This window comes from Camelus bactrianus, chromosome 8 (genome assembly GCF_048773025.1).
Source record: "Camelus bactrianus isolate YW-2024 breed Bactrian camel chromosome 8, ASM4877302v1, whole genome shotgun sequence".
In the NCBI taxonomy this organism is placed as follows: domain Eukaryota; kingdom Metazoa; phylum Chordata; class Mammalia; order Artiodactyla; family Camelidae; genus Camelus; species Camelus bactrianus.
Genome location: NC_133546.1, coordinates 34,392,517 through 34,420,317, shown reverse-complemented (window position 1 = coordinate 34,420,317; position 27,801 = coordinate 34,392,517). Strand labels below are relative to the sequence as shown.

Here is a 27,801-nt window from a genome sequence, read left to right as displayed (position 1 = left end):
ACATGCAGAATTTCTGCTTTGTAGAGACCATCCTTCAATGATTTTTTTCATGTTTGTAGTTTATCAATAGCATAAATTGTTTTAAAAGTAGGCATAACTTCTAGTGGGATTTGTCGATTCTTTTGTTAACCAGTATTATTGTTCTCAAACTTCAGGAGGCATAGAATTATCTCAAAATGATTACAGTAGAGATGCCCAGGGCCCCCACGGGGTCTCTGATCCGGTCGCTGGGAACGGGCAGGAATCTGCTTATGTGACAAGCAGCCCTAGGTGATGTCGTCACTTTAAGGCACACTTGCATCCTCCTCTTATTTTCTCTCTCAGCCTTCTCCTCCTTTCACTTACTGACCTTTTTTCATCTTCATTTTTCTGCTTTTCCTGCTAATCAACAGACAGGAAATATGATGTAATTCCTAAGCATCATATCTGCTTCCGTGCAGAGTATCAGTGTTGATACGGTTTTATCACTAGCAAACTAAAAAGCACTACAAGGATATCCTCAATGATTTCTCTGTCTTGAAGCAGGAAGGGCAGAAAACAAATTCACTGAGAATAGTAGATCAATGGTTCTCATTCCCATTTGCACATTAAAATCATCGGAGAGGCTTTTAAATGGACCCCTGGAGATTCAGATTTATTTGGCTGGGTATGGTACCAGAAGTTGGTACATTCTTTTAGGTTCCCAGGTAATGCCAACATGCAGGAAGAGTTTAGAACTCCCAAATTAGACTAGAGGAAGCCTATGCAAAGGTAATGACAGGAAAGATAAACCTCGGAGATCTAAAAACAATGGAGGGGAAAAGGGACCTTAATGAAAAGAAGGGAAAAAAGGAGATAAATTATATATAACTGATGGAGGGGAAAATGGAGAGAAAGAAGCATTGTCAGGGCAGAGAGGGAAAGAAATCACTGAAAATGAACAGTCCTTCCTTAATACCTGCTAAAAAATAAGGAGAGCTTAAGTGCAATTGAGGGTAAAGTATTTTAGATGGATTACAAACAGAGGAGGTAAAAGGAACATTTATTGCTTCCCACTCCAAAAATAATGGAAGGATTAGAGTCCATTTCTCACTCCAGCCTAAGACCCAGAGAGAAAAAGAGCAGAAGTCATAGCACAAGAGACGTTTTTATGAATGCCTAGGCAAAGAGTGAGGGCAAGTGACCAGCAGACGGATAAATACTTTGCAGTAATAAACCTTGAAGCTCAGAGCAGAGAGGGACAAACTAAACCAAAGTCAAGAGCACAATTAAGGGTAAGAAAAATCACTGCCAACAGTATTAAGCCTGAGGGGCTTCTAGAAAAGGTCATAGAAGGTTTACATTAAACATAATCAGAAACAAAACAAGAGGAGAAAATGAATAGAAAGGTTTGCATTGCCAGAGTGATGGGGGATTAGAGACTATTGTTTTGGAAGGACATGCGGAAAAGACATTGCACTAATATCCTTTGTTTCAACAACAGAGATAATTCTAAATTGGTGAAAGTTATTCAATATAAAAAGATGGAGAAAGGAGAAATATTGTTTAAAATCTGCAAAAAAAAAAAAAAAAAAAACAAATCCAAAACAAAACAGAAAGAAGCAAACCTCATTCTTAGGAAAAAATGCAGTTAGGAGGAGCCATGAAGCCAGATAAATCAAATTATTTGGTCTTATGCAGGAAGGCAAGGTGACTAATTTTAAATTCACTAGTAAGAGAGGACACTGAGGACAAATATTGACTCTTCAATACTGAAAAGTCAACTCTTCTGAACAGGTACATTTGAGATGACTCTCCCAGAATAGAACTTTTAATTCTAAATTAATTACACTCCTCAGTGCTATGAAACAGCAATGCGCAAGCCCGTGCGCCCACACACCCCTTTGCCCACTGGTTTAAAGCCTTTAACTTTCCTGGTCTTCACCACCCCCTGTCCTATATTCAGTCTGACATTTTGGAAAGAGAGTATTTGTAACTGTATGAAATGTAATAAAACATAAAATTTGACAGTAAATTAGATCAGCTGAATAAATTGTGATACATAAGTTATAGTTCCATTTGTCACGTGACTTTAAAAATTTTTCATCAAGCTAAAAGCATAAGAAAAAAATAAAAAATGAAACACCATTATCACATATAGCTTTTTTTAAACATTTTTTATTGAGTTATAGTCATTTTACAATGTTGTGTCAAATTCCAGTGCACAGCACAATTTTTCAGTTATACATGAACATACATACATTCATTGTCACAGTCTCTTCTGCTGTAAGCCACCACAAGATCCTGTATATATTTCCCTGTGTTACACAGTACAATCTTGTTTATCTATTCTACATTTTAAAATCCCAGTCCCTTCCCACCCCTGTCCCTCTGGCAACCACAAGTTTGTATTCTATGTCTATGAGTCTGTTTTGTATTTGTTGTTTTGTTTTTTTAAGATTCTGCATATAAGCGATCTCCTATGTCATTTTTCTTTCTCTATCTGGCTGACTTCACTTAGAATGACATTCTCCAGTAACATCCATGCTGCTGCAAATGGCATTATGTTGTCGGTTTTTATGGCTGAATAGTATTCCATTGTATAAATATACCAGTTCTTCTTTATCCAGTCTTCTGTTGGACATTTAGGCTGTTTCCATGTCTTGGCTATTGTAAGTAGTGCTGCTATGAACTTTGGGGTGCAGGTCTCATTCTGAAGTAGGGTCCCTCCTGGATATATGCCCAGGAGTGGGATTCCTGGGATACCACATATAGTTTTATTCCTCCAAATATGTTTTTGTTTGAGACATCAAACATATGGGATGAGCATGTGTTAAAGTGCTTGTTTTGAATTCCTTAATGTGTCTAATATGCCTTTCCAGGCTTTGTTCTCCATTTCCTTTGTTGTCTGGGTTGGGAAAATCCATTGCTTCATTTTAAGTCCACATTTTACTTCACTCAGTGACTATTTGACATTACGAACCACCCCATACACTTTACTTTCCTATCTTTCATGGCATGTCTCTACCTTGATACCCATTTTTCTCCTCTGGTCATTCTTTTTCAGTATCCTTCCTGATACTTCTAATTTTACATTCTGTGGGAAATCTCATTTACATCAACAAATTTCAATACCACTAATGATCATCAAATCTCTGTCTCCATCCTAGGCCTCTCTTCTGATCTCCAGACCCATATATCCAGCTCTCTATTAAACATCAGTACCTGATGTGAAATTCAGTAATATTCCTTTGAGCACACTCTTTCTTCCCACATTGGCTCTATTTAAAGCATATCTCAACCATGTTAATGACTGCAACCCAGTTTATTTATATACATTTCTCAGGTGTAAATGTTATTTACCTGAATCTCTACTGCTTTACACACTACGTACAACATGCAATAATTATGAGACACACACAAAAAAACAAGGGGTAAAAATAACAGCCAATGTTAAGACATACAGCAATCCAAAGAACCAGACTCAAAGATGACCTGGGTGTTGGAACTGTAAGACAGGGATTTTAACATATTATTCATAATCAAGGAGCGAAACAAGAAAAATGTCTACCAACAAATAAACAGATAAACTGATTATGGAACTCACATAATGGAAGCTACTGAGCAATGGAAAGGAAGGAATCTCTGATATGGATGAATATATCAAATGCATTTGTCAAAAATTCCTAGACAGTCAACATAAAAGTGTGAATTTTATAACATGTACATTTTATCTCAAAAAAAAAGAGCTGAATTTGAATATAAAATCAGGAAAACAACGCTCTGCCTTTTCTTTCTGGCTCTACAATTTATTAGCTATACAACCTTGATCAGTTTACTTAGCCTTTATCTGCCTGCTTTCCTACAGTGATAAAACAAGAGCAACAATAAAAAACATGTACCTGCCTCACAGAGTTGTAAAGCGTTAAAACATGTAACAAACATAGAACCACCTACCCCATTAACATTTGCTATTAATTTTCCAAACTCATCTCCCACCAACGCCACACGGGAGCACAAATCTAGACATTCTGAACTATTGAAGATGCCTCTAATTCACCTTAGCTTCATATCATGTCTTTGTACTTGTTGCTTTACCTTGCTGGATGCCCTTCTGCATCTTACCCACAATTCCCAGCAGTAGCAAACGTCTCATCCTTAAAGACAGAATTTGCGTGTCTCCTCTGCAGGCCTTCTCTACCACTTTCCACTGCTCTCCGAGTGAAGGAGATTAATTCCCCCCTCCTTCTTTAATACGTATCTCCATCTTTGCACCAATCACAGTGTTGTAACTATTTCCTGAATATTTTTCTTATCTAATATTATGACATTGAATAGAAGCCAAGTTGTATTTAACATTCTGCCCCAGGTCTTAGTTCAGGGCATGACATATGTATGATAGATGCTCAATAAATATTTGAATGACTGAACAGATAAAGGAATCTATTGTGGTTCGCTTCAATCTTGGTTACCTGATAGCACTGAAAAAAGCCCTTGGCTGGTAACTACTACAATACCAGGACCAAAGGAGCATCACAGGAAGAAGTTACCTAGAGAAGTCAATCAGTAAAACAGGACGTGCTCCTCTTAGAAGCTGGGATCTGCAGGAGGCCAGGGATTTAAATGACGGATTAGTGATCATGTGAGTGTGAGTGTCACAGCAGGCAGAAGACAAGACTCACGTAACAGGCAACTGAACAGAATCTAGCATATCAGAAGCAGGCCATAAAAAGGCCTTGTGGGACTGTTTCCATACGCCTGCTGAGTAACCCAGGCTCCCAGCCTTACTAGCTTTGTTAACTAGGTCTAAGTCAGATTTGGTCAACTTAAGGCTTGACAGATTGATTTGCCTCTTTCTTGGAAAATTCTGATTGGTTCTTATCATGAATGTGTATAGTGCCCAGATCTACCTACACCTGGGATTCACTCTCTAGGCATGATCTTATTTTGTATTTCTGAAGATTTGCAGGAGGCCTAGGAGGTAACTGCCCGTGGAGGCTAGTGGTGGGTCATCTGAGAGCATGGTGCAATGCTATGGCGCAGGTGCAAAACCGGGAAATAGTGAGTGCGATGAAATAGAGTAGAGTGCTCAACAAAATAATAAATAGACTGAAGTCAAGTACCAAACTGGCAAAGAATTACTGCAGCCATAAGATGAATGTCAAAATCAAATTCCAAGATAAAACCTGGGTTTGAAGCCAATCCCAGCTGATCAAAAGGCAAAGATAGGGAAGTTCACAGAAACACTCATGGACAGATGTTACTTTTATTCTTTCTTTCTTTTTTTTTTCATAGACCTTGTCCCCAAGAGCAAATCTTTCTCAATTTCGAATGCAAGGTCTTCTAAACCAAGCATCTCATAAACATACTTGAACAAAATTCACCTAATTAACATATATTTTCTGATTGTATATAATGCATTAAGATAGGCAATCATGCTTCATGATAAGCTTCCAATTGGATAAAACTCAAAATCACACGCTATCCTTAAAAGAAATCATTTCGATTGGGTAATAAGTGCTCACAATAAGCAGTTTTCCATGATTGCCAAAAAAAAAAAAAAAAAAAAAAAGTTCTGATTGGGAAAATACGCTTACTATAGCAAGCTCTGTGTAGCAGTTACATAAAATTGTCCTTCATTTTTTCATCCAATAATATACAAAATTGTTAACTATACTTTTTACGTGATTGCATGTCCTTCTCTGAAGGGTCACATGGCCTGAGTAACACAGCACAGGTAAAGGCAGAAACAACCATGCTGAAAACCAGGCAGTTACTCTCCTTAGGTCTCTTCTAGCTATTAGAAAGCTCTAGAATGTCTGGGATTAAGCACAATATTAGTTTCCTGAGGATAAATCCATTTTATATTCATTTCTTCTTCCCCATTCCTTGCCTGGTATGAGGCTGATTTTCAATAAATGTGGTTAAATGAATAACAGATACAACTGGTAATCAGAAAGTGAAAGCATCTGAAAGGGGGAAAAGAGACAAAACCGAGGGAAGAATACTGAGATTAATAAATATATTTTGTAGTAGAAGCAAAAGAAAAATGTATGATAAGTGTGTATAACAAAAGGTTCTGGTACGGAAGGAAGAGAAACCATTAAAACTGAGTAAAGGTTAACTCATTGCTGAAAATAATGGTAAAGATTTAAAAGAGCGATGTTCAATTTCAGCACGCTATTTATTACCTCGTCTTTTCTCCTTCAATGCCATTACCTACTCCTTCCTCCCCATATCACATTGAACTAAACAAAGAGATGAGCCAAAATTTAAGATAATTATCTGCAGGAGCAGCAGAAACTACAAAGGTCTCTTCAACAGGCCTGAAGTTTTGATTAATTTCTGGGAGATGTGAGGCTTGTCAGCCTTATAAGATAAGATTGTTGTGCTGCCGGCTCATTACACAACTTGAGCAAAAGCTGCTCAGTAGCAAAGTGGGCAATTTTCACCTAGTGAGTGTGCTTGTCGGGGTCTTGTCAGAAGCAAGCTTTGAGAGAAAATGGGGAGGGAGCCAAGAGAGGCAGGGGGAGGCATCAGATCAGGATTCAAACCTGACCTGGCTGAAGGAGGACAACAGGAAAGATGCAATGGGGGGTGGGGGGGGGAACATCTTAGATTTAAGTTCAAAGGAAAATCCGGTTCCTCAGGGCCATGGGGGGGGGGGGGGCCAAAGGCTGTCGTCCCAGGTTCCAGCTTCTCCAAGGAATAGGCCTGACTTTGAATCCCTGCCACAATCACTCACTCACTGGCAGGGGCAGCCTGTGGGCAGTGTGGCTTCACCAAAATGTGGCAACAGCTGGAGCTCCCCCTGAACTCTGATGACCTCCCCAGTCACCCTCACTCCTCTCCGCACAGATACAAGGAAATCTCCTCTGTGGTTCCCACACGCCTCTCTCCCTCAGGGAAACTGCAAACAATGTCAGTAACTTGAATTTTGAATAGGAGGTTGGAGAGAAGAACAGACAGCCCCAGGCTCCATAGCTGATAAGCGGGACTGCCATTGTTCCTCCCTCTCGCCCTCCTCCACTGTGTTTCAAATTCCCCTCCTCAGGCTATCACCTTGTCATTTACCTAGGGTGTGACCCAAACCTTCATCTCTGAATGATAATGCTTCTCTTGGTCAGGGTTGCTGCACTTGTCCATTCTTAGTTACATCTGTAAGAGCAGCCCTCCCTCCCCATGGGATCCGTGCAGGTTGGTTTCTCATGGTGGTGACTCCGCCTCCTGCCTCCTGGTCCTTGGGAGTGAAGAGTCCACAGTGCCCAGCAGCAACCACAGCTTGTGCCTCGATGGTACCCACGGTATACACCTGCCATGGGGCAGCCTCCTAAAAGCACAGCATCTCCCCAGTCAGAACCCATTGCTTCTTGCTAGATGAGACAACAATTTCTGGTGTGATAACAAGTATTACTTCTGTGATATCTTCCTGACTTTCTCTTTTTAGTTGGAATCCTAATGCCATAAAATCACTTTGGAATAAACTATATCTCTTCCCTGCAACCAGTGCACACTCACATAGTTGAAAGAAGTACTGAAATAAGGAGTGCAAGAGATTAATGCAGTGCTTGGCACAATGTAGGACTAAATAAATATTGAATCTTTATCCAACCCTTTCCCAATGATAAGCTATAATAGATCTATAATGAACATTGTATTTAATATTGCTATTAAAGCACCAGCTTTTCACTTAACACACAGTAACTGAAAGCCAATTTGTGTCATACACAGCACAAGACGTGGGCATGAATAAGACGGGGTTGCCTTTAAAATACTTGGCATTGAACTCTGTGCTCTCACGTCTCTCTTTTATCCTCAGTCTATAAACATGCCATGGTGGCTCACGTCTTACACAAATAACTTAGACTTCACCACATAACAAGATGTTAAAATATCCTTGAACATTTAAACATATTATTGAAATGATGGCATTTTTTTTTTCAGGGAAAATTACAAAAAGAAAAAAAACATTATCCCAGTCATTTTATTATATTGCTTGTAGTTTGGTAAGTAGCACAATTTTCAATTAGTTCATAATGGATGTTTAAATTTATATCTAGATATTATCTATATTTTGGATGTTTAATAAAGCAAACAGGTATTCATCTTGAAATTTTCTATATAAATCTGAGTTTGTTTTTTTTTTTTTAATTTTAGTGGCAGATTAAAACTTTTCACTTTATATCCTTCGTGGTTTACACTGTCTGATATTAATTAGCAAGAAAAATTCATTAAAAAGGACTGCACAGTGTATCTCAGTGAAAAATCAGTACCATTAGTAACACCAAATTTTCATTCCCCAGGAGCAAAAAAACACTGCATTTTTTTCTTTGGTCTCTTTTTTGGTCCTATCACAATATCTTGAATATTTTGCTTTAAACAATGTTCCTATCATGGAGTTTTGTACAATTACAGTAAAAGCTCTATTCTTATAAAAAAAAATCAGCTTTGTAGTGGTGGTTAATTTACTGAAAAAAAAAAACTATTTGAGCAATGAACAACTTCCTTTAAACAACAGTAACACCAATTTAAGAAAAAAATAACAAATATCTTAAATCTTCATAGTGAAAAAGTCAGACAAGCAAGGCGAGTCAGAAAAGAAGGCTAAAAGAATGGGTAAGGGAACAAACAAAAAGAAATCAAGAACATAATTACCATGAGATATACAATTTAGAGGATATTTTCAAAGAATTTTTATTCCATGTTATAGTTCAAACTTAGCATATAAATAGCAAGTTCCAAAAATGGAACTTCAAAGCATTTTCTCAATTACTGGTTTGTAGTTTGGAAGGGATGCAGTTCTGAGATTGTTCCTACTGACTACAACATCGAAGGGGCCAGGACAAAAGGTTTTTGGAGGCTGACTCTGAAGTATTTTTAAACCTTTTTTGGTCACTTTTGAAATGGATAGTTTTGTTATCATTATTATGAATAATGTACTCTCCTCTTCCAGAAATATCAGAAGAATTAATTTATTTTCTTTCACTTTGTACATTATTATTTTCAGGATAGAAAGGTACTGCTCAATTTTCATGACCACAAAATAAGACATTGATTTATATTACACTACACAGGATTGGGACCAGCTCTGGGGACAGAGCAAAGAGGGCAGGTTTTAATGGATGCTCTAAGCAGAAAGGCTCCAAAATCTTTCTAATGAACATATTTCTGGCCATGGGACCTGAAATTCTAAGTAGAGCCATAGTTCAAGTGAAGGATTTCAGAAAGCCTCAGTAATAATGCAAATGTTTCACCAGCAGTGAAAATACCATTCTATTATCACTAATTTTAAAAATGATAAACAGCTAGCTGCCACTTCTTAAAATACGTGAATTACCAAAAAGACATGACAGGGAAATGCAAAAAGAATGTATCCTGTCAGGTGTGAACTCAGAATACTCACACAGCTTCTGAGCCTGAGAAAGTGTAACAAAACTGTTGGGTATTGCCATCTGGCACCTCAGTGGAATGTTCCACTCTCTTCCTATTTTATGCTCTCACCCTCTGTATCACAAAGGCTGTACAGTTAAAACTCCATTTCCCAGATGCCCTTGCGACTAGTTTTCTGCATGAGATTAGCTTCTACCATTGAGATGTACTCATTTGAGTTTAGAAAGTGAGAGGTGAGGGTCATTCTTTGTTATTTAGTGGAGCAGGCTGATAAGCAGAATGCAGCAGATGTTCCATGGTCTAAGACCTTCCTGTCTGTCCACATCACTGAAATCAGGTGAAAGGCCTCTGTGATGTTGGTAGTAGTATAGCATTTTTCTTACCGCTAGGTGGCAGTAGTGTTTCTTGACCTCTAACGTCTCACTCTAGACAATTGTGTAAGTACCTTAATCCTGCTATTGAATTCCTTTCTGCTTAAAAACATTGATTCCACTTTCTGCCATCAATACTGACAAACAAGGAGTCAGGAATTAGGAATACTAAAGAAGTAACAAAGAATGAAGGAAAATAGATGCAAAGCTCCACAGCAATGATAGCTAACAAAGAGTTGCCTCAACCAGGAATTCATACGCAACGCTTTATAGGAAAGTAGCCGATGCCCAGAAAACACAATTAGAAACCTCTGGACACAGTAAGGCATGTAATAGGGAAGCTACAAGTACAAGGTGCTTGAGAAAAGCAGGCTTTATCTTAGTTCTGAATCTGAAGTGCCACCTGGGGCTGCAGACCGAGGTGGAACAGAACAACGACCTACAGAAGGAGAGAACAAGGAGTACGTGACTCACTCGCTCCACATGGAGTGTGTAGCTTGCTTGGAGAATATTAGAAAAGTTTGGTGCTGGCTAAGATTTTCCATTCATATAAATGTGCTTTAACAATTCAACATTTTATAGCACAGACTGACAGCAGCGGCAAGATTCTCCCTCAAACTTATAAAGGTAGGAAGGTTTTTATTAAGAAAAAAAGAAGGAAGAAAAACTTGGTATGAAATTGAGGCCTAAATGGCTCCCTACACATCTTTGTTAGTCCATTTAAGCTACAGAGCTCTCTGTGAGGTTGGTCAAAACTCATACTGGCCTGCATTACAGCTTGACTTCTCTCTCTGCTCAATCCTGCTTCCTTCCTCTGCCTTCCACAGGTGTGGATTCCAAGAATAAGTCCTAATAAAATACCATGAATGGTAAACTCCATCCCAGAGTCTGTTTTCCAGCAAATGCTACCTATGATTGTTGGGACCAGAAGTGGGCCTTCAGAGCAAGTCAACAGCCATAGCCTGGCTAGCAGTAAGGGCCTCATCACTAACTGTAAGTGGAGAACAGATTAATACTGGTAGCAGCCTCACTGATAAAATTTCCATCTATGTGGAACTGGAGTTGTACACTTGAGTAAGGGAATTCACTAGCTGGCATTTTCCAGGTATTTGACAAGTATGTGGGAAACTGAAATTATAAGGAATTGTATGAATTAACACTCTCAAAAAAAAAGAAAGATAGAGAAAAGTTTACAGTGATTAATATGCAATTGAAAATTAAGTTATGAAAGCCAGGGGGCCTTCCTGGTAGCACACAAACATGCTCTTATCTCCTGTGGGAGGAATCCAAAATTCCTGTTGAATTTTGTCAAATGCTTTTTCTGCATGTATTCGGATGATCATAGGATTTTTATTTTTATCTTTTCTTTTATTAATAATGTAATGGCCGTTGAACCATTTTTGCATCCTGGGGATGAATCCTACTTGATCATGGTGTATGACATTTTAATGCACTGTTGAATTCAATTTGCTAATATTTTGATGAGAATTTTTTTGCATCTATGTTCACCAGGGACATTGGCCTACAGCTTTCATTTCCGGTAATATTCTTATCTGGTTTTGGTGTCAGGGTGATGCAGACCTCATAAAGTGAATTCGAAAGGGGTCCCTCTCTTCAAACTTTTGGAAGAGTTTGAGGATTGGTGCTAATTTTTCTTTAAATGTTTGGTTGATTTCACCAGTAAAGCCACCCAGTCCTGGGACAGAAAGAATTTAATGTGATCTGTAAGAGGATCTGAGTAGTACAGAGAGATTATAATGGATGCTAGTGATGCTATTTGGTATCCTGCCCAAATACTCCTTAAGGTGAAGAGTACATATTCCCCAGCTGATTCGCATGTTGGCTGAGAACAACTCACACCTGCTCCCCTATCTGGAGAATTCCCCTCAGCCAAACAGAAGCCAATTTGACTGGGAGGCTATCTTCCAGTCCCATCCAATCTCCCCGGGGTAGAACTTGGCTAAAGACTTTCAACTGACTGCTCCATCTGCCTCCTAGCTAGTCTAAATTTATGCAGTTCCCTAAAAACTTCACCGTGAGATTAGACTAGGCACTCTCAGGACCAAATTCTTTTTTCTCCACCATCTCCTGCTTCCTTTACTCTCTCCTGAGAGCATTCCCACAGTAAACATAGGTGTAAGAATCCCTCTATCAAGCTTTGCTTCTAGGGAATGTGACCTGAAAGTCTTGGGAACCAAACCAACATAATAGGAACTTAAGTAAACACAGAACCGATGGAGTAGAGTGACTGCACAGAGAGGGAAAGCAAATTTTCTCTACTCAACAATTTTCCATGGGTTTACTCTAAACACATTAGTGTCAGTGCCACTGGACATATGTATGACAAAAGTATACAAAAATTACTGAAGAAATTAGTTAATTATAAATATAGAAACAAGCTACTATAAAAGTAACATAGACACCTCAGTTATCTTAAATAATTTATGCATCAGAATGCTGTTGAGAAATCTCAGAACAATCTCTTATGGTTTCCAGCTACTGATTAGTTTATCACAGTTTCCATGAGTCGTTGAATTAAAACCTGTTTTAAATTCGAATTCAAGTCTCTGCTCTCCCAGGTTTGTTCCCTACAAAATGTTATACCTCAGTTCTTTCCCACCCACCTTCAATAAACAACTCAAGTAGTATTTAGAAAATGTTTATATACTGGTTTTTCCAAAAAAATTTTTTTTAACAATTTTCTAATTGTTTTAGGAAGCTGTGAGGGCTAGCTATACTTCAGCAGGGCCAGGCTATAGTATCTGTTGGCTGCACCCCGTGGGCCTACAAGCCCGGTACTTGGTCCACTTCAAGACGGTAGAAATAGCCCAAAGTCAGCGACAGAGACATCAATGGCTTAATGCACAGAGGGAGCTTACCAATCTGAAGCAGGGTCCTGGAGTGACTCCCCACTACGTGCAGATTGCAGGCAGAACATGCCGCAGGCTTCACTTCCGGGGTAGGGGGAAGTTAACAGTCACAGGCGGAAATGACGTCTGATTGGCTAATCAGTTACCAGGGAAACCAGCAGGGGGACGGCCGCTTACCACCATGGCTTTGATTAGCATAGTGGAGAGTTCTGATCTAAAATTCGGACAATCACTACCTGGAGCCTGGCAGGAGTATATAGGAAGGTCAGTCATGTGAGTAGGTGTAGGTAAAGCAAGCACTGGAGGAACAGAGGAGGCACAGAGAGCGAGAACAGCCAGCTTGGGTGGCCTAACCATACAGTACCCAATTATTCAATTAAAAACTAAATTGAGGGGTGGGGTATAGCGCAGGCTTAACATGCACAAGGTCCTGGATTCAATCCCCATGTTGGCAGCCTTAAGTGAGTAGGCCGTGGGACCCAGGCCAAAGTTCACAATAGCTTGCACCTGGTCAGAGGTTGATGTACGCATGCGCTGGTAGCATGAGTAAGCATTTTGAATACTACGCATGTGCCAGCATTATAAAAAGGACAAGTGCGCCACGCTGTGGGGTGGGGGTCATCTTGTTGAAGTAGAAGACAGTGTTGAGCGCCACCACCGCCGCTGCCTCACACCACCTGCTTGTGCTGGAGTAAGGTACTGTTTCGCTCCATGTCTGCTCCTCCTGCAGTCTGTTTCCCGGCATGTCGGCTCCTCACGCATTTTTCCAGTTGGGCAGCTCACCTAGAATCCCTCTCCAGCCTGCCTCGGCTGACATCCCAGTACCTCCATTAAAAAAAAACCAAAAAACAAAAACACAAATTAGGTGTTGTTATGAAGGCATTTTGTAGATGCGGATAAGATCTACAATCAGTTAACTTTAAATAAGGGAGATTATCCTCAATAATCTGCGTGTAACTGATCCAATTAGTTGAAAGTCTTTAAGAGCAAACTGAAAATTCCGAAGAAGAAGAAATTCCATCACAGGATTGCAGTTCCTGCCCGAGAGTTTCCAGCTTGTGAGCTGGCCTTGCAAATTCCGAACTTCCTAGCCCCTGCGATCATGTAAACTAAATCCTTGAAATAAATTCATACACATATATATATGTTTGTTGGTTCTGTTTCTACTCATTTTGTACTATTGGTTCTGTTTCTTGGAGCAACCTGATACAGAATTTAGTTTTTTAATTTAATATTTGGCCTGGAAGCAACTGACATAGTAATAGCCTCTCTGGCATTAGCTCAGTGCCTTGAAAATTAATTTATAGAACACACCTGCAAATGCTAGTCTGCCAGTCATCAATTATCCAGTCCGGAAGACAGCTGAGAGAACCTAGTCTTTGTTTTAGGGTAAGTGGTCCAAACCTCTTGTCCAGCTGATACACGTATCATCATCTATATAATTAGAGCATGTCTCTGATACTCCTGTTTTTAATATGTACCTCTAGATTTGCCAGTTCCTTCAGAAGATAATTACCATCTCTATTTTTGAATCAGTTTTTTTTCACTCCATACTGCAGGTCACAGTGCTGCATTTCAGACATGGGAGCCACAGCCTGATCAATTCCACTAGGTAGGTCTGGCATTTTCTGATCCACAGCAAATAACAGCCTTGCCATGACGTGGTTCTTATACTACGTCATGATTCATTAGTTGCATGTTGAATAAAATGCTAGCGCTGTCAACTGTCTCTTACTTAATATAGATTTGTGGTGTTTATCTTTCACAGTATTCTATAAATAAAAAGGCCTATTTGATTGAGTCTTTATATAAGGTATTCTAAGTTATCAATTGTCCAATTATTATAATGAAGTAAAATATGCATTACTAGTAACACTACCATTTAGTGTTTCAATTTAATAGATTGAGTTTAGATTCAGAAAGCCCTCAATTTAAAATGTTAGAGATACCACTGTTAACCTCATTGATTATATAAGACTGTAGGTGTGTGGTTCCATTTGATAGAATGTCAGGTGTTGGATAACTTGCTATGTTATTGTAACTCAATTAAAATAATGAATCATTAGATTCTATAACCAAGACAGAGGACTAGAGAATGAACAACACTCCAGAGTCCTGGCTTCATTCCCAGCTCAGTCAATATCTATTACAAATAATCTCACCTGCCTATTTCATTTTCTCCATCCATATATCACAAATGCTTAGAGTTACCAAGTTAAGCCCTCAGAGCAAGTTGTAAAAATTAATAAGTTAATGGTTTTAAAGCAGTTTGTAAATCCTCAATCATAACTTACCATGCAAGGGTTATGATTATGTAGTTACTATTTAAGTAAACAACATAAAATCACATTTAATCTTGAAATAACTGAGCAGATAGGACTGCCATTGTAACACACACACATAATGGCTAGCTTTTTATTTGCATATTTCTGAGACACATTTGAAAGACATAAAAAGGCAATGATTTGCATGTGTTAGCACAAGGTGAAAATGAGAATAAATTCATTATTTGCAAATTTGAGGTCATTACCTGATGGAAGAAAGTTACCTGACATAAGTCAAAATCCGATACAGAATTTAGCATTTGTCTGCAGGACTAATGCTTTAAACTATCTACCAATAGTCCCATAAAAATTCTACTTCTCTCAGGAAAATGTACCTTCAGTTTCATGAAAAACTTCAATGATTATTAAAGCTGATGACCTTTCACATTCAGGTTCCCAAGTATAAAATCCTTGACTTCTTTCACATCAGGCCATAGACCAGCATGCCTCTTCACAGGCTATCATTTTCTTTCTTACAACTAATTTAATTGGATAATTTTTAGTAATATGGGATGAGAGATACTTCAATCAAAAAAGATAAAAGTTTTAAAGTTAAAAAAAAAGCATGACCTTTAAAAGTATTAGAAGGGAAGAAATCTTTGGGAAGGAATTTGTAAGAAACATTATACAAATTGCATTAAAAGATTTAGATAAAAGAAATGTTCATGAGAGAGAATTTTTTTTACAAAGTGGAAAACTGCAGTAAACCCAAATAAGTGACAAAAGAGTAAAAATGAATTAGGTTTTGTGCATATAAAAATTGCTGTACAGCTATTAAGTTGCTGATTTTTTAATACTTTCATACTGTGAAATGCTTAAATGTGTTACTATATAAAAAGTACAGGATACAAAATAGGATAGTCCATAATTTAAAAAAATATTTATGATATAGAAGAGCAACTGTGAGGAAATAAACCAGAAATGACAGTGAAATTATCAAAAAATTTTATTTTCTTTTTTATTCATCTTTAGATTTTTCTGTTTTATTTTTCAAACATTCTTTGTTTCTATAACATCTCGAGGAAAACCCATAAATTTGTGATGTGTCCATGTTCATCAAAATTTCTGCTTTATTTTTATGATGCCATTTTGATAATCAGTTTATGTATTTTCATTTAAAATGATGTCTTTAGCTTTCTGTTCACTTAAAACTTTTAAATACCTCTCACTTCTGTGCTTCAGGAAGCCTGAGAATTTTCTAAAGTCATCAAAATTAAAACAATGTATAAATGAGCGATTTTTGATCTATGACATCTTGCTCTCCTATTCTCTAACAACTTACAAAATAAATTATTCCAGAGATGTGTATTGACCTCCTACTATATTCCAGTTGCTATACATCAAAACTAAATTCTCTAGATTTTTGCTTGACTGATTTAAAATATATTTGAGAATGTTGTGGTATTCCTTGTAATTTGTTCTAAAACATGTTTTTAATCTGCAATCGTAGATACTTAGATTGGCTTCTCAGGCTTTATTTCACACATCTTCTATTTGAAGAAGTCGGAAAGCCAAACGTTGTATTTCAGACTTTCAGGTAGCTCAAATTCTACTAATTAGATACACTTCCACAAAAGCTGGAAAGAGCAAATGAGGTGGAGGTAATCCTGTGATTACTGGCTCCCACCACTGGTTAGGAAGGCCATGCTTTCCCTGTAGTAGGTTCCATTACCCATTTTCAAGAAACAGTACAGTGACTTGACTTGAACCCTAATCCCTAGCTCCCAGGATTAGGTGTCTGTTCTCTGACACCCTTGTGTCTAGAGACTGTCGTGAGGCTGACCACAACTTCAGACCTAGTCTGGTATAACTGGTGGTTACATCAGGCATGGTGGCTCCCTAGTGGGTCAGTTTTGTATTTTGGGAGTCATTCCAAGAACCTCAGCCTAGAAACTGCTGGTTTATCCCACCTAGCAATTTTGCAAAGCACTTGAATCCCTGTGTTTTATAATGCTGTGTTCAAGTATCTAATATCTAGAGTGGTTTCTGTCTCCAACATTAAACTCTGCCTGATTATTTTATTTAGCTATTTTACCCATAATATTCACTGAAATACGTAACAACAAAAATTGAAAATGAAACCAAACAAAAATTTTTTTTCAGAAGTCCTCCTTATCTTCATAGTTAAGATCTGTATTTATTAAAATGTCTACTTGAGGTATATTTTCAATCTCTAATTTTAGACAGATAGATGGATAGATAGGTAGAAAACAGTCTCCTGTATCATGAATATAATAATCCTAAAGACACCAAACTTCATGCAAACAGTTTCATAATTCAAAATTATGCCCTATGATAAACATGCAAACAGTTTCATAATTCAAAATTATGCCCCAGTATTCAGTCCCACTGGAAAACTACTTTCTTTGGTCTTTGGAGATTTATGGTTGCTGAATTATCTACTAAAATATTTTAACGTCAGTAAATGCAGCTAGTCATAAAGTAAATGCCAGCGAAATACAAGAGGCTATTTGAAATACTCCGTATATTAATAATCCTAAAAAGTCAAAGATCCTTACGCACATAAGTTACATAGAGAGCTTGTAGAGTTAATAACCAAGTTAAGTACATGTATTGGCCAACAAATCAAGATTTCTATCCAAAGAAAATATATATTTCTTTTTCAATTTTTAATGTTAGTATTTTAAGAAACAATAGATTTTAATCCTCACCACCCTATCAATTAACTTTCAATTCGTTACTTAGAAAGAGTAGTACTATGCACAAAGATTGACTTGTGAAAATACTATTGTCATGTGGTTTGATCAATCAGAAATTTAAAATTATTTGCATACATTTCAGTTATAAATCAAAAAGGAAGCCAAATGCATAAAAGCCAACAGTGTAAACATCAACTGAACTGATATCAATGCATAAAATAGTAGTCTTAAAATAAAAATCATTTTCAAATGTCCATTGTGTAAATTCAAAAGTGAAATTTATAAGCAACTGCTGATTCATTTTCAATCCAAATGTTAGCTGGTATTTAAAGACTCTAGCATCTATGAAACTTCTTTCTAAAGATTATCACTTAATCTCTCCCCAGAATTAAGTTTCACTAATGTAACGATGTATTTAAAGAAGTATAAATTTCATTAAATCTGAATTATTATATGACTGTCTGACTGCAAACCTAAACTAACTCAAACTAACTTAGAAAAATTGTTTACAGTCAGTTACCATATGGACTCCAGGGGTGAATTTTGGAGTTAAAATTCACCAGATAAAATCAAGGACAAGAAAGTCAATAAATAAGCCTGCTGTCTTCATTGCCTGCTTGTAGCTTACTGGAATAGCCTCCCAACTGGTCCTTTTCTACCCTTCTCCAACTACATTCTGTCATCTGTTACCCATGCAGCAACCAATGTCATAAGTGAAATGTCACAAATGAAATCATGTCCTTACTTTCCTCAGAATCTTCCAGAGATTTTCCATCTCATTCAAGTAAAGGCCACATTTCTTCTGTGGCCTCTAAGAACCATTTAATGATCTCTCTGATCTCATTCCCCACTCAACCGAAACTACATCGCCATCCTTGTCTCATACATGGCAATCACTGAAACTGTTAGGTATTATGTATCTCATTCTCTTAAATACTGTACCTATTCCAATTTAGTTTATATTCCACGATTAACAGATTATAAGTTGTTTTCAGTTTTCCACTGTTACAGTAAATCCATGTTCATGGCATGCATGTGTGCTGTTTTCCTTAGGGTATATTACAGGAAGTAAGATTGCTAGCTTGCAGGGAATGCTCAATTTAAATTGTAAAAGATACTGCTTTTCGAAGTAACTGAACCAATTCATACCCACCTGCACTATGAGAGTTCCTCCTTTCATACACTCTTACCAATACTTGATATTGTAAAACTTCTTAATCTTTGCCAATGAAAAGAATGAGAGGTGATGTCATATTATTAATTTAATTTTACCTCATTCTTGCTCTGTAACTTGCTCACTTGTCCATTTTTCTAATTTTTTATGTTTATTAGGAATTCAGTACCTGTAATTGAGTACTATTCTTTTTTGTCATGTATATTAAAATATTACCCCCATCTACCTATCTTTTCACCTATTCTACAGTGGCCTCTGTCATGTTCTTTTACTTTAGATGTAATTAACTGTGTTAATCTCCATTGTGTGTTTTGCTTGTATGTATTTTATGTTGGAGACAGTATTCTCTATTACTGTCTTCTAATAAATATACTGATTTTTGTTGATGGTCTTTAATACATTTAGAATTTATTTTTGTGAAAGGTGGGAGATAGTGATTTGAGCTTACTCATTTTTAAATGGATAATGAATTATGCTAAATTGACTTACCAAATAATCCACCATTTCCTGCTGACTTTATACACCAATTTTATCATCTACATTTCCGCTGTATAAAAGTTTCCACTTTTAGTTTTTATTGATTGTGTTGCATTGAATTTTTATTTACTCCTATTGTAACACCACTCCATTTTACTTATTATGGCTTTATTATACATACAGTACTTTATATGTATTTGGTTATCTGCAAGGGAAAATTTCCCTTTTACATTTCCTTCTAAACATTTTCTTGACTTCTGAATTTAAATTTCTAAGACATCATCTATGTATAATTTGTGACTGTATCAAATTTGTAACTTAGTTTTGGCTTTATAACATTGAGTGTTTCTACTCAAGTTCATAGTATACTTTTTCATTTATCTAGATGTTTTTCACTGTCCTCAAGTAAAGTTATAACATTTTCTCCATTAAATTATTTCATAGTACAAGATCACAAGAAGGATAATTCTAATCGTATCTTGTAAATCAACTCAGAAAAGTCAACAATAAGATACGTCTTAAAAATAATAATTTGGGCATAGATGTAAGAAGACTAAGTCATTTGTATGGGAAAGGAAATCAGGCTAATGTTAGATTTCTTTACAGCAACAATTCATACCCATTTAATAAAATGATGTAATTCATAATTGCATTCATGATGCTCAAAGGAAGAAAAGTATCAATCAAGAATTTTATATACTATTAAGTTGATTTTCAAGCATAAAAGCCATAAGCAAGTAGTTGTAAATTTGTAAGAACATAGATTTTTATGACCAGTAAGATGTTACAAAGGTAAAATCAGTACAAAAGTCTAACTGAAATCCTGTGCACTTAACTAATAAACTATAAAGAGAAAAGTCAAAGCCAAACTTATTTAAAGATGTAGGAATGATTTATGAGGTCACACCATGGACTGATATTCAATTTGGCATCATTGGCTGTAATTCTAAGACTACACCTTTAACGTGGGCAGCCTTTTTGCAGATACAAGTGTACAGATGGTTTCAAAAGGGCCTTGCAGAGGCCTGGTGTGTAGATGGTTCAGCCAAAACCCATACCCGTGAGTCTACAAATAACTTATGCAACTCTCATCTCTTCTTGGGAGAGTGACATTTTCTTGATCTATTAATAGGTTCTTAATAGCTTAACAAGTGTTCCCATCCAATTATTCTTCAAATAAAGTCTAGATTAGAAAAAAATAAAGTTGTTTTATTCAGAAAAGTTCACAGATAAGACTAATAGATTAAATTATGTAATAAGATAAAATTATTTGTGAAGAATTATAATTTTCCAGCAATGACTTGGTATAATGGGGGACTATAGAAGTAATAGAAGTATTCCAAATCTAAATAAGGAAGAGACTTTTAGTCTATAAAATCAGTGTACAAGAAGAATTGGAGAATTGTATCGACAACAAAGAAAATATAATTTTTAAAAAGACACTTGAAAATAGCATCAAAAACTGTAAGAAACCTAAGCTTATAGCTAACAAAAGTGTGCAAGGCCTTGTATAATAAACTTATAAAACTTTATTTTAAAAAACTTGAGGAAGACATACATAAATGGAGAACTCTTTTACATTTATATATTGGAAGATGCAATATTGTAATGATGTCAATTGTCCCCAAATTTCATCTCTAGATTCTACTACATTCTACTCAACATCCCTACAGAGTTTTTCATGGAATTTGACAAAATGATGTAAGAGTAAAAAGCTAAGAATAACCAAGATAAAAATAACCCTTAAAGTTGGGAAATGATACTGGTATAAGCAATATTGTTTCCCTTATGCCAATGTCAAAGCTAATTATAATTCTTTAATAATTTAAAATTGTGATATTTACACAGAGTTTGAGAAAATAATCAGAGAAAATAGTAAGTAAAGCTTAGAAAGAGACTCATACAAATTAGAAACTATGACAAAGAGATATTACAGATCAATGAGAAAATAAATGAACAATTATAGACAAGCTGAGTCTTTTTATGATGTTTGCTTTGTCTTGAGTATTTTTCTTGCCTTTTGTCATGACATAATTTTAGGATGAAAGGCAGACGTTTTGTATAGAGTAGTAAGAATTGAGATGAGTAGTCCTCTAGTCTGAGGATTTATGTTAATCATGGTAAGAGTTGAGCTTTGTTTAATATTTGCTGTAGCTTCAAGTGCTAAAAGGTTAAAATCCCTCTAGTGTCCTCAAGTTTATCTCCCCTACGTTAGTTTGCTGGGGGGACGATAACAAAGTACTGCAGGCAGGATGGCTTAAACAACGAGTATTTTCTTACAATTCTGGAGGCTAGAGGTCCAAGGTAAAGGTGTCTGCAGGATCGATTTTTTCCTAAGGTCTCTCTCCTTGGCTTTTTGATGGCCACCTTTCTCCCATATCTTCAAATGATCTTCTCTATGTGTTCATGTGTCCTAATCTCTTTGTATAAAGACACCAGTAATACTGGATGAGGGTCTACCTAGATTGCCTCCTTTCACCTTCATTACCTCTTTAAAGGCCCTATCTTTGAATCAGTCACATTCTGAGGTGCTGGGTTTGTCTTACTTCAACATACAAACTGGCGGGAAGCGGGGCAGACCATTCAGCGGATAGGCTCCCTCTAGACTTTTGTTTCTTCTAAATACTTCCAGAGACAGTCTGTGTCTTGTAGTTTGTTCAGCTATAATCCACTGTCCCTGGAGCCTGTTGGTGGTGTGGTAAGGTGTGGAGGGGGAACAGTGTTCTATAATCTTCTAATTAAGTCTCAGTCTTTAAGTAACTTTGTGTCTCTGGCCAGTGACCATCACAAGTTTTTCTTTATCACGCCTTCCTCTTTCAGTGAGACTAGGAAGCTCAAGAGGGCTGAAATGAGAAGAATGCCCTTTTCCCATGGCTCCTTGAATAGACTCCAATAGTCATTTCCCCCAAGAGAGTACAGTGTTGTGATGGGGAAAACTATGGGTCTATTTCACAAAGTTTATTCTACCTCTACCTCTGCAGGAACTAAGCGGGGATGTTTCTCTGATTTTCACTGTTAATAACTGGTGGGGTTTTTTTTCGAGTTAAAGCCCTTGAAAATATGAACTCCCCACCCTGCTGCCACCAACACTAAGGCTTCAGGAGTTTCTTGCTTTCACACTAATCCATACTGAGCTTCAAGCAATTTGTCAACATTACCATTTCAGGATTTCTACCTATTTATAGCTCCAGCAGCTTCTGTCCAGATAAGCAGACTCCAGCTGTGATTCTTTGGATTTGCCCTTCTCTCCAGATTTTAGGGTGATGCCCTGCAGCCTCAATTCTTTGATGGGCTCAAAAAAAAGTCAGCTTCAGTGTGTCTGGCTTTTTCTTGTTGTAGAGACGGAACTGATGATGTCTAAACACCTTACATGTTGAAAAAGAAACCAAATCCCCTAATTAACTTTTTATTTACAATTCAGAGGTTATTTCCCAGTCTTCATCTTCCTTGATATCTCTGAGGCTTTCACTGGGTGATCCTTTCCTCCTCCAGTGCCTGTCTATAAACTGTTCGCTGTCTGCAATGAGATAAGGAGCTTGCAGCAGAATGTAAATCTACTACATCAGTAAGCACATGGGTTGCTTAGCTGACATTCATTTTTTTACAGCAAGGCTTCCTTGATGTAGAGGGAGAGTGTCCTACACTCTTGTATAAGTCCCCTGCCCCATTAGGGACTCGTTCACTACCAGTTTGCTGATTGGCTACTTAAAGCAGTGCCACTGAGCCTGATAGCCGGACATATATTTTCTATACTGCTACCTGCGTTACGGAAAATAGGGCATACAAATTCCCAGTCCTTACATCTCTCTTGATGTGTTTGTTCTCTGATTCTGATGTATAGGCCATCTTCCAAGCCATATACACCAGCCTGAGAAGCTCAAGAGGGCTGGTGGTCCAGCTCCAGGGCCAACATTCATTGTTCTTTTCATATGTATTCTAAGATAATACATTTCTCAAACTGCTTAATTGATGAAATGAGTATTCTTTTTCTGTCTGAATGAGAAATTCCTGATATTTTGTTGGCAGGACTCAGTGTTATAGCCTATATATTTAATATTTAAAATTAAAACTATGTAAGTGATGTTGTATATTTTAACCACAGTCAAAATACATGCTGAATTTATATCTTAAGATAGTGTAAAAAGTTGTAAGCTCATGGATTTGTTAACATATTTATGAAATATTAGTAAATATTATTAGTCAATTATTCTCTTGCCTTTATAACCTAAGAATTTTATTATGATATACCTGGAGCTATCAAACAGTTTCAATATTCTAGAACATTCATTTTATCATTGCTATTATATATTGCTAAAAACAATATAAGCAACCAAGTAAGTAAAAATATTCTAACCTTCTAAACTAAAAATGTCTGATAGAATCTGGAATATTTCCCAGAAAGAATCCATTGAATGCAGGTTACCATGGTGATTAGCAAAAATGTGGAATGAAGTTCATTTTGTGATAATTGCTACATATTTGCAGCTGAAGTGCATCTTTCAGTTTCAGTCTCAGACTTTGAGACCATAATAATAGCTCTAGAATCTGAGTTGTATATTTAAACCTGTAATATTGTGCAGGGGCATGTTTCATTCTGTGGAGATTCTTTTTTTGTGGTGACCGACATGGTAATCTTTAAAAGCTTATCCCTATTTATTGGGATTTCCATATATGGTTCATTGAGATTATGTTTGATTGATTCTTAAAAAAAAATTGAATTTATAATGTCCCCAGATCAATTTAAAGATAAAAGGAAAGCATTTTATTTTAAAATCCTCTCCCTTTAGGGAGAAAGCTGAATTTATTTTTGAGGCAGCTGAGTGCTCCTGCTTTGTAATTATTTCTGAAGAAGTTCATGGTCTAATGCCAACTGTTGTGGATTAATAATAAGTTTTGAAAAATGTTGCCAAAATCAGAAAGTTGGTGCTTTGAAAGCCATTTTAACTCTTTGGAGCTAAGTGAAAATTAAATATAAACTGTAGCAAATTGCTGGGGGATCAGTATGTGATATTGTAATTATATAAATAAAGTCAGTCAAAGATTCTTAATAATAGGTACAAAATAGCAATGTCAAATTCACTTTGTAGTAAATACTACTTCAAGTTTGTGAAATGTTTTGATTTTAGTGTCTGTTTTTTCTTAATTCTTACAACCCTCTGAATAAAAATAATATTGAAAATAAAAATAATAACATTCATTGAGAACTTACTATGTCACAGACATGATTCTACATATACTGACTCATTTAGTCCTCAGTAATACTGAGAAGTAGATCATTATTGTTATTATCTTCATTTTATGGATGATGAAATCAAGCCACAGAGAAATGAAGCGATTTTCCTGATGTCACACAGGGTAGGACAGAGCGAGGAATCATACTCAGAGATGCTGACTCTGACTGTATACTATCCTGCTGATCTGAAATTTTTTCTTCTCAATTTATAGAACCCAAAATTAAAGGCTCAAACAAGCCAAGTACCATCAACGTTACATAGTTATCAAATGGCTGAAATGGAGCCGAACTTTGTTTTCTAAATCTATCACTTCATCACAGCTTATGGTCTTCCTTGACTGAAATTCAAAAATAATGTCCTCTACCTGGCTAGTTGGGAAATAAAACAAGCTTAGTTCAAACTGCTTGTTACAGGTATAACCTTCTGACTGGACTCCCCTATGTCATAAGTATATCATATTTGCCCTTTCCATATATTAAACATACAAAATGTAGTATTTATTTATTGTAGTAATTCATATCTCAGGAGACTAAAGGGAGGAAGTGTTATCTGCTATATAGTTATGTATCACTGATGTATTAGCAATGATTATGTATGAGATATATCACCAATATATAAGGATTAAAACCTCAAATAACCAGTTTGCCATTATTAACAACTAGTTCACCACTTAGCATTTCTTATTTTAAAAATTTTGCCTGAAAGTAAAAGGAATGACCTTTCACTATTGAGAAACCTATGGGAGTCAGCCTATACATGTCATAAGGAATTTTCAGTCTGATTGTAATAGTCCTTTGAAAATTAAGAAAAAATGAAAGGAAAGTGTAGCATTGCATAGCTTCAGAGGGCTGAGAAACTAACTTCTTCATGTGATTAGCAGAATGAGGAAGGAAGAATATTAGAATACCTAAGTCTGATCTCTAATAAGCAGCATGGAAGTAACCTTACCCACAAAGTGGTTCAAAAGTCTGGCATTGTGTGTGTGTGTGTGTGTGTGAAATAGAAGAAATGGAAAGTCATGTCCAAATTTTTAAAACATCAAAACAAAGATAAACAAACAAATCAGAAAAAGGCTGTATGTCATCCCAATCTAGTAGAATGGTCTACAACAGGACGATACAAGGGTCCTGACTGAGAAAAGCAGTTACAGGGCTCCTAGGCGAACCAGAGGACCTGAGCCTTGTGACTCTGGCAGACATATCTAAATACTTCAAATACATTTTTATGTTGTTTTAAATTTTAGGTTAAAGTCAATAATAATCACACACAAGTAATAATTTTTGACTCTGCAATATATTTCATGACATTAAAAGAACAAAGCACTACTAAAACAGCCTCCCTCACAGGTGCTCTATCAGGGATAGCTCATCCAGCATCTATTTAAGGATGTCTGTTTACTTTCTGCTCATGATTATATTTGCATATATCCTAGCAGCATAATTATTTGGCCATATTTAAGAAGAAAATTAGTGTATTAGAACAAAATATGATAAACGTGTTTTTACTGATATTAAATATTTTTATAAAATTAAATTACAGCAACGTGCATAATAGTAGTGAATTTTGATAACTCAAATTAAATACTAAGGTTCAGAATCCTTAATCTTCACAGTGAAATAATTGCAAATGGGAACTCTTTTTAGTACTGACATAATAAATACTTTACCTTTGAGAGTGCTGTGATTGCCTTATCATTAGTGAAGTAATAGGTTAGCCAGTTACTAAATGTCAATCAAAGTCTATGAAACATTTTACAAATTAGTCCTCACTGATATATAAGGATTAAAACTCCCAAATTATAAATTTGTCATTATTAATAACTAGTTGTCTACTTAGCATATCGTTTTTTAATTTTGGTTGTTTATACCCAAAAAATCATTATTGGGCATTGCAATTAGACAAATTATGAAGATTCTTTAGGAGGATTGATTAATATGAAATTCTTTCTGCTTTTATAGTGCCCATTGAGCAAGAATATATTAATTCCTTAGGTTTGGGAAGTACAGGATACACTTTACATTGGCTGAGAAAATAATACAGACTGTTGTTACTCCTCAAATTTGCCAATGACATTTTAATATATAATGTTCCCTATAAAACACATTAAAATACAACTGAACATGTTAAGGAATGACTTCAAATGCTTAAGACATTCAATAAATACAGAGCAGAAATTATGAAGTTATTAAGGTTAATTTCACTACTAAAATAACATGCACCATTGAATGCCTCCTTATATTATTAGCCTATCTAGATGAAGTTGCAAGATTTTTTTCACAGCCCAAGATTTATTGCTGATGTCACAGATAATAAAGTACAACAAATCCTTGTCAGATTGTAGCTAGTGGGAGGTCTCCAGACCCACCCATTAGCTGCATGAGTCATTCCCACACGCCCATCTCACAAAGCTGTGATTCAAGTCTGTGCCTCATCAGAATCGCAAGTGAGTGTGTATCACCAGCCTACTGTTCTCAGGAATAGAAACGCCAAGTGTTAAACTGGCATATGATAAATACATGTTTATAATTGAGACGGTTTCAAAAGAAAAATGATATTCTTTCTGAGCATAAATAATTTAGTTGGCAGAAAGAAGGCTTTCATGAAATACTAAAAACAAACATCATCCAAATTACTACAAAAGTGTAGTACGCATTAAATAGTTCTCTTTCTCCTGTGAGTTTTCTTAAAAAATCGCCTCCTCTGTTAAGTGTTCCTGACTTCCCTCTAAACAAATTAATCACTTCTTCCAGTCTGAATATGTTTCCTTAGCACATCTCAGTATCGGTTTCATATTTTATCTTACTGTGTCTACCCTCAGAATTTGAGAATGTCAACCAGCACAGTAATGTTGTCATATTCATCTTTGTATTTCCTAGTACATTGCCTGAATGTATCACTGCCTATCAGATTGAGTCATTCACAGCAAGCTCTACTGGGTATAGGTTATTAGGCATAAATAATTTTCCTGCCCCTATTTAGTCCAAGAAGATAGTTAGGTGTTGTCTGTAGATTCAGAGTATAAATAGTGGTGTTTAAATACATTTTGCTCAGTTTATCACACTCTCTGGATACCCTGCACACAGATACACAGAAAGATGATATGTATGTCAGAAGAGTATATGTCGATATGGCAGTAGAAGATTCCCTTCAAGAGGAGATGCTGATAGTTTATCTTTGTTTTCTGGTTTCTCTCTAGATGAAAGATTTGCATGTTTGCACTTTCACAGAAGACATAGTACTGTGGCATATTTCATTCTTCACTGTGGATTTATGTATTATGTTTCATTTTCTGTCATGATTCAGACAGTTAGATTTTTTTCCCTTCTGTGACTTCCACATGTCA

General features: G+C 36.4%; 1 long non-coding RNA gene across 1 annotated transcript in view; it reads left to right on the top strand.

Moving 5' to 3' along the window:
* Positions 1-13,204: 13,204 nt before the first annotated feature.
* LOC123619833 (uncharacterized) overlaps positions 13,205-27,801 on the top strand; it is a 50,183-nt gene continuing 35,586 nt past the window's right edge. The window contains exons 1-2 of the long non-coding RNA XR_006728572.2: positions 13,205-13,285; positions 14,149-14,201. This is a non-coding gene — a long non-coding RNA (uncharacterized LOC123619833). The remainder of the gene's footprint in view (positions 13,286-14,148; positions 14,202-27,801) is intronic.